Source organism: Diadema antillarum, unplaced genomic scaffold (assembly GCF_040938485.1).
Source record: "Diadema antillarum isolate AM-2024a unplaced genomic scaffold, OU_Dant_1.0 seq00002054_RagTag, whole genome shotgun sequence".
Classification (NCBI taxonomy): domain Eukaryota; kingdom Metazoa; phylum Echinodermata; class Echinoidea; order Diadematoida; family Diadematidae; genus Diadema; species Diadema antillarum.
In genome coordinates, this window is record NW_027272703.1 from 299,861 (window position 1) to 306,496 (window position 6,636).

Here is a 6,636-nt window from a genome sequence, read left to right on the forward strand (position 1 = left end):
CGAGGGGGGAAACTATATTCGAATCCCCATGATTGGCGATGTTGTGTTTCTGTGAGTTTTAGACAGTGCTGTCAACGCGCTTTCATTCCAAACGATATTGAGTTATTGAAAAAAATAGGTACAACGTAAGCGTACTTGAACCAGAACTTTTTGCTTTCCCTTGGTATGAATTATTACTCTCTTCCGTTGCACGGAAGGTCACAGAGTACCCTGAACCCTAAAGGTCTCATCACTCTGCACACAATGTTGACCAGCCCGAGACCCATTGTATTGTTATATGAATGATACTTAAATAGATTGGTGGGGAAAATACAATTCTAAAAATAAGCCACGCCATGATTGTCAGCAATCAAGTATATGTGTGGTTGATGAGGGAGAATCCTTCTCCAAAATACACCTCATCAGGAGGCTGGACACGCTTTACTGTAAATTCGGTGGGGGAATATACAAATTATTGTCATTTTGGCGTATGCTTTGAAAAAATGTAACCGTCCTTATAGAACAGTTTGAACAGAAAACTCCCTTCAAATTTATGGATTGAAGACGTGAGACAAGTTGGCTTACTTAGACAATATGAAATACAAATCAAAACATTGAATCTTTCATGCATTTTATACATTTTTGTTGTGATCATTATTTTAATCAGCAACGCCTGTGTCGGGGGATAATTAACTGCAGGTGAGAGACTTGAACACATCCTCGCAGAAAGTAGACGCAAAAAGTAGGTGAAGTTTGTCGTAGATGACGCACTTCAGTATTAACGATTATCTTGACACGCATTGGGCACCTTGTTCTCTGCACTGTCAGAATCGTCACCTGAAACTACAGTATAACTTATATTCTATGTACTTCTAGAATCACACCTGCTACGTTACCAATTGGCCTCCTCGTCAGTATTTCGTAATATTCCATGTCCATAACCATTATGTTCGATTTTTCTCTGCGTGGCCTTATCTAGGAATGTCAAAATTAATTTGGCAATTTATATGATTAAGCGTGTGATCGAGTGATCCACGATTTTCATGTTCATTCGTTCCATATAAGTATTTTGCGTAAATACTTTTTGATCTGCATTAATTATTATACCAGTACATATTACATATTCTTACATGATTAAACACAACTACAAACTGTGCAATGATTTACGTTACTCATTTCATTTTAACGGTAATCAAATGCTGAAATTAGCATGCTTAATTACAAACACACAAAAGAAGAAAACATAACATACAACACAAAAGACCATACTAATTTCAACTTATATGGATTTCATTAAATGTGTCTTCAGCAGGGTCTCAAAGAGAAAAATCCAGTCCAAATATAAGTAAGTCTAATTTAAAAAAAAAAGAAAGAGTAAAAATAAATGTTAAAAGTTCGACAATAAAAATTTGACTGACATCGGATGAAAATAAGGAAATTATGACAATTTGAAGTTTTGCTAATTTCTGCGAAACAGTTCTTGTACAGTGGATATGAATACGCAAATAAGTGAGCTAACCATGCCATAACGTCACAATTTTCCATTGATCATGTGCAAAAAAAAAAATTATAAATAGATAAATAAACAACGAAAATTCAATGTTTATGTCATTGAAGTCTGAAAAATGATATTATTCCTGGTTGAATAACTTCAGAATAGTGATCAGTTAGATATATAAAACCAGGCAGGATTTGAGCCTCGGGCATAATTGCATTTGAATGAAATGAAATTCATGAAATTTCAAAACTGGAAATGGCAAGTTGTGGGGGGATGACACGCTCACTTTAAATTTGCATATTCATTTTGACCGTTCAAGAAAAACTGAAAAATTAGAAAAACTTCAAAATGTCATTACTTCATTATTTTTCACCCGATTTCGATCAAAATTTAACCGTTGAACTCATAAAATCTTACTTTTCTTATCAGACTAACTTATATTTGGACTGGATTTTTCCCTTTGAATGTATCTTGTTAGGGTGACGATCAGATATACGCCAATTATTACGCTAGGTTTTTATTTTCGCGAATTTCGCGAGTTGGTGCTATTCGCGAAACCAAAGACACGCTAGAATAATTATTGATTCTGACCCCGATATGAATGTTACGTTATACGAGTGCACATTCCTTTCTCCGTTCAGTATACAGGACGCCACGATCGCGAATTTAACCACTCGCGAAATCGTCGGGAATATCCCTATTTGCGAAAATGTAGACTCGCGAAATAATAGTTATGGCGTATAGCGCTGGTAGGGGACATGATCATCATGCCTGGCTGTAATTTTAACGTCCAACAGAAACACAAGGAACTGTCAACATTAAAGTTCAGGCCCGTAGCCAGGATTTTTCAAGGGGGGGGGGGGTGCGGTCACTAAAAAAAACGGACCTTCGGTACCAATACCAATGATGACACACACACACACACACACACACACACACACACACACAAAATTATATATATATATATATATATATATATATATATATATTCTTTGGACGACCGAACTACAAAAGTTGTATAAGAATTTGCGCGCGAAGCGCGCCGCAAATTGTGAATTTTGACTGTTTTAATGACTTTTAAAGTCTCGAGGAATTTTGTATTTTTGTCTGTTGCATGCAATCGCGTTACGGTATTTCATCTAGGAAATAGTAAAAACTCATTTTGCCAGGAAGTTGCAAAGTTTAATTGTGTTCGAGACTCTGCGCGCGTAGCGCGCCGCAAAATTGAGAATAGTGATTTTCCTGGTGTTGTTTTAACTTTTATTTTTTCTATTGTATACCCGCGTTAGCAGGCCTGAAGCCAGGATTTTTAAAGGAAGGGGGGATGGCGTTAATTAACAAAACGGTCCTTTGATACTGTCCCGGGAGGGGTAGCGACAATTAAAAGGTGGACGCCATGCTCATACATGGACTTTCAAAATGGCCCCTAAACGAGTAATGATCATATGATTTTTTCGGGCCTTGAAAACAAGTATTCCTTAAATGTTTCCTGCACCCTAAAGAAGTACTTCATCATGATTGAACAATATACCATTTTCCCAAATTTCGGCCTTTTTGATACCCTTTGATTATATACGCTCGTACATCACACTTTCCATCTAATCCGTGAGAAAAAACGACCCCTATTACGCGTTTTCTTTAGCGAGTATGGTCACGGTGTCCACCTTTCAGTTGGAGTTTTCCATCCCATTGGATGCTGTTTGGAAGATGAAACATTCACTTTACTATACAGTATATCTGCCGTTGGTATATGCGAGTTTGTCAAAAACGAAAATAAATAAGAAAATTTTTTAAACAAAATGAATTGTAAATGTGAACCATTTATATTTTGCTTCCTTGTGGTAGCAGGCCCGTAGCCAGGGGGGGTGCGTCGGGTGCGTACGCACCCCCCCCCCCCAAATTCTGAAAGGTCCACTTTTTCATAATAACGGTTTTTAGTAATTCTCAAGATAACAATCCAAATAAATATAAAGACACATTATATGCTACGTAAATGTGGAAGAGTACGTTTAACAATGTTAAAAATAATTGTACGAAACCCTTTTGTTGTATGAACCATCGGATCGTCCCCATGCACACAAACACAAATGTTATGTATCAATTTGTGCGAGCTATTGTTATATTGGCACTGCATGCCATGGCCCTTGGCGCGTGTGACCGGTGTTTTTTTTTTTTTTTTTCCACTGGCCGCCCGAGTACGTGCGATTCGTGGATGACATTGAGGTTGACAATTGCATTTTTTTCACAGGAACAGAGGTAAGTGGATGAAAATCTAATAGCCTCAAGTTTACATATATGATAAAAATTAAAGAAATTTCCTCGAAATTACTATAATCGAAAACCTGAGACATTTTATATCTACGTCTCACAAAGATATAGTACATGTATATATAAGTACATGTTGGCATGATAATGCCTGGGGATAGATTATTATGTCAACTATTTTCCATTATGAATGCATGCTCCAATCAAATTGTGAAAAGGTGGTCATGAATTAGCATTTCTTACGAACGATCAGGAGAGACAAAACAAAATGAAAGGCCTGTCTTACTCCAGTTCTCTTGTAACACTCATTGGGCCATTATGCATGCCTAACGAATTATAACAGCTGCTTTTTCTAGCCCTTTTGCTAGTACCGACATTCGAGAAAAGATCATCTATCAAGTAACTGTACGATCTCCGTGTATAATCTAATGCTTTTAAACACACACTTATTCATATTTTTCATAAAAAACACAGGTAATGAGCCGGATTGGGTTAAAATTCTCACTTACAGCTTTGTAGAAGTCTGAGTCAACAGTATCACACAGTACTTCAAGACGTATTAGTACAAACGATTTCTTGAGCCTGCACCGTTTCAGGCTCTGTTCTGGATACGGCGGTAGAAACTCATTCTTTTTTGTTGTTTATTTTATCATTATTTACTAATCTCTTTTCTAACTTACAGGTAGCGGATTTCTTTGCAGGCCAAATTCGGAAATGTAGTGTTGATTATTACTTATACATTTTCTCATGTTGTGACAGTTCTATTGGTTCTCATTTTAAAGTGAGCCAAAACCTAAGAACATTTTCACTTATAATATTTCCAAAGAGTATTATGCAGGCACGCAAACTCATTTTAGTTGTATTTTCATTTAAATGTTATGGGAAGAGGGTATGAGAGAGAATGGAAAGTGCTGAGCTATGAAGTAAAATGGTAAAGTAAAAAGTTTGTCAGATAGTATTACAAAAGAAACTAATTCTTTTTTGTTTGTTTATTTTATCATTATTTACTTATCTCTCTTCTAACTTAAAGGTAGTGGATCTCTTTGCAGCCCAAATTCGAAAATGCCTAGAGACAGCTAGTAACCAAATATGCTACTATAATTTAATAAATAAGAAATAACCATTCCAGCATGTATCTTAGTGTGCACAGTAAGACAGATCAAATCAAATGGGAAAACATCTGAGCACTAAGCCTGAGGTCTGAATTTGCACTCAACTTCTTCCAATGGCTAACGGATGTTTAATTTTTGAATTTCACTGACCTCCAAATTTCAGAAAGAAAACCTTCTTAGCATGATGGTTAATATGACATTTGACTGATATTGGAGATGTTTGCGAATCGGATCTACTACCTTTAATATTATTAAATCTAAAATGATTATTTGAAAGTTCGGAAATGCTGGAAATATCCTACCACAAGGAAGCAAAATATAAATGGTTCACATTTACAATTCATTTTGTTTAAAAAATTTTCTTATTTATTTTCGTTTTTGACAAACTCGCATATACCAACGGCAGATATACTGTATAGTAAAGTGAATGTTTCATCTTCCGAACAGCATCCAATGGGATGGAAAACTCCAACTGAAAGGTGGACACCGTGACCATACTCGCTAAAGAAAACGCGTAATAGGGGTCGTTTTTTCTCACGGATTAGATGGAAAGTGTGATGTACGAGCGTATATAATCAAAGGGTATCAAAAAGGCCGAAATTTGGGAAAATGGTATATTGTTCAATCATGATGAAGTACTTCTTTAGGGTGCAGGAAACATTCAAGGAATACTTGTTTTTAAGGCCCGAAAAAATCATATGATCATTACTCGTTTAGGGGCCATTTTGAAAGTCCATGTATGAGCATGGCGTCCACCTTTTAATTGTCGCTACCCCTCCCGGGACAGTATCAAAGGACCGTTTTGTTAATTAACGCCATCCCCCCTTCCTTTAAAAATCCTGGCTTCAGGCCTGCTAACGCGGGTATACAATAGAAAAAATAAAAGTTAAAACAACACCAGGAAAATCACTATTCTCAATTTTGCGGCGCGCTACGCGCGCAGAGTCTCGAACACAATTAAACTTTGCAACTTCCTGGCAAAATGAGTTTTTACTATTTCCTATAGTAGATGAAATACCGTAACGCGATTGCATGCAACAGACAAAAATACAAAATTCCTCGAGACTTTAAAAGTCATTAAAACAGTCAAAATTCACAATTTGCGGCGCGCTTCGCGCGCAAATTCTTATACAACTTTTGTAGTTCGGTCGTCCAAAGAATATATATATATATATATATATATATATATATATATATATAATTGTGTGTGTGTGTGTGTGTGTGTGTGTCATCATTGGTATTGGTACCGAAGGTCCGTTTTTTTAGTGACCGCACCCCCCCCCCCCCCCCCCTTGAAAAATCCTGGCTACGGGCCTGGGTAGGATATTTCCAGCATTTCCGAACTTTCAAATAATCATTTTAGATTTAATAATATTAAAGGTAGTAGATCCGATTCGCAAACATCTCCAATATCAGTCAAATGTCATATTAACCATCATGCTAAGAAGGTTTTCTTTCTGAAATTTGGAGGTCAGTGAAATTCAAAAATTAAACATCCGTTAGCCATTGGAAGAAGTTGAGTGCAAATTCAGACCTCAGGCTTAGTGCTCAGATGTTTTCCCATTTGATTTGATCTGTCTTACTGTGCACACTAAGATACATGCTGGAATGGTTATTTCTTATTTATTAAATTATAGTAGCATATTTGGTTACTAGCTGTCTCTAGGCATTTTCGAATTTGGGCTGCAAAGAGATCCACTACCTTTAAGTTAGAAGAGAGATAAGTAAATAATGATAAAATAAACAAACAAAAAAGAATTAGTTTCTTTTGTAATACTATCT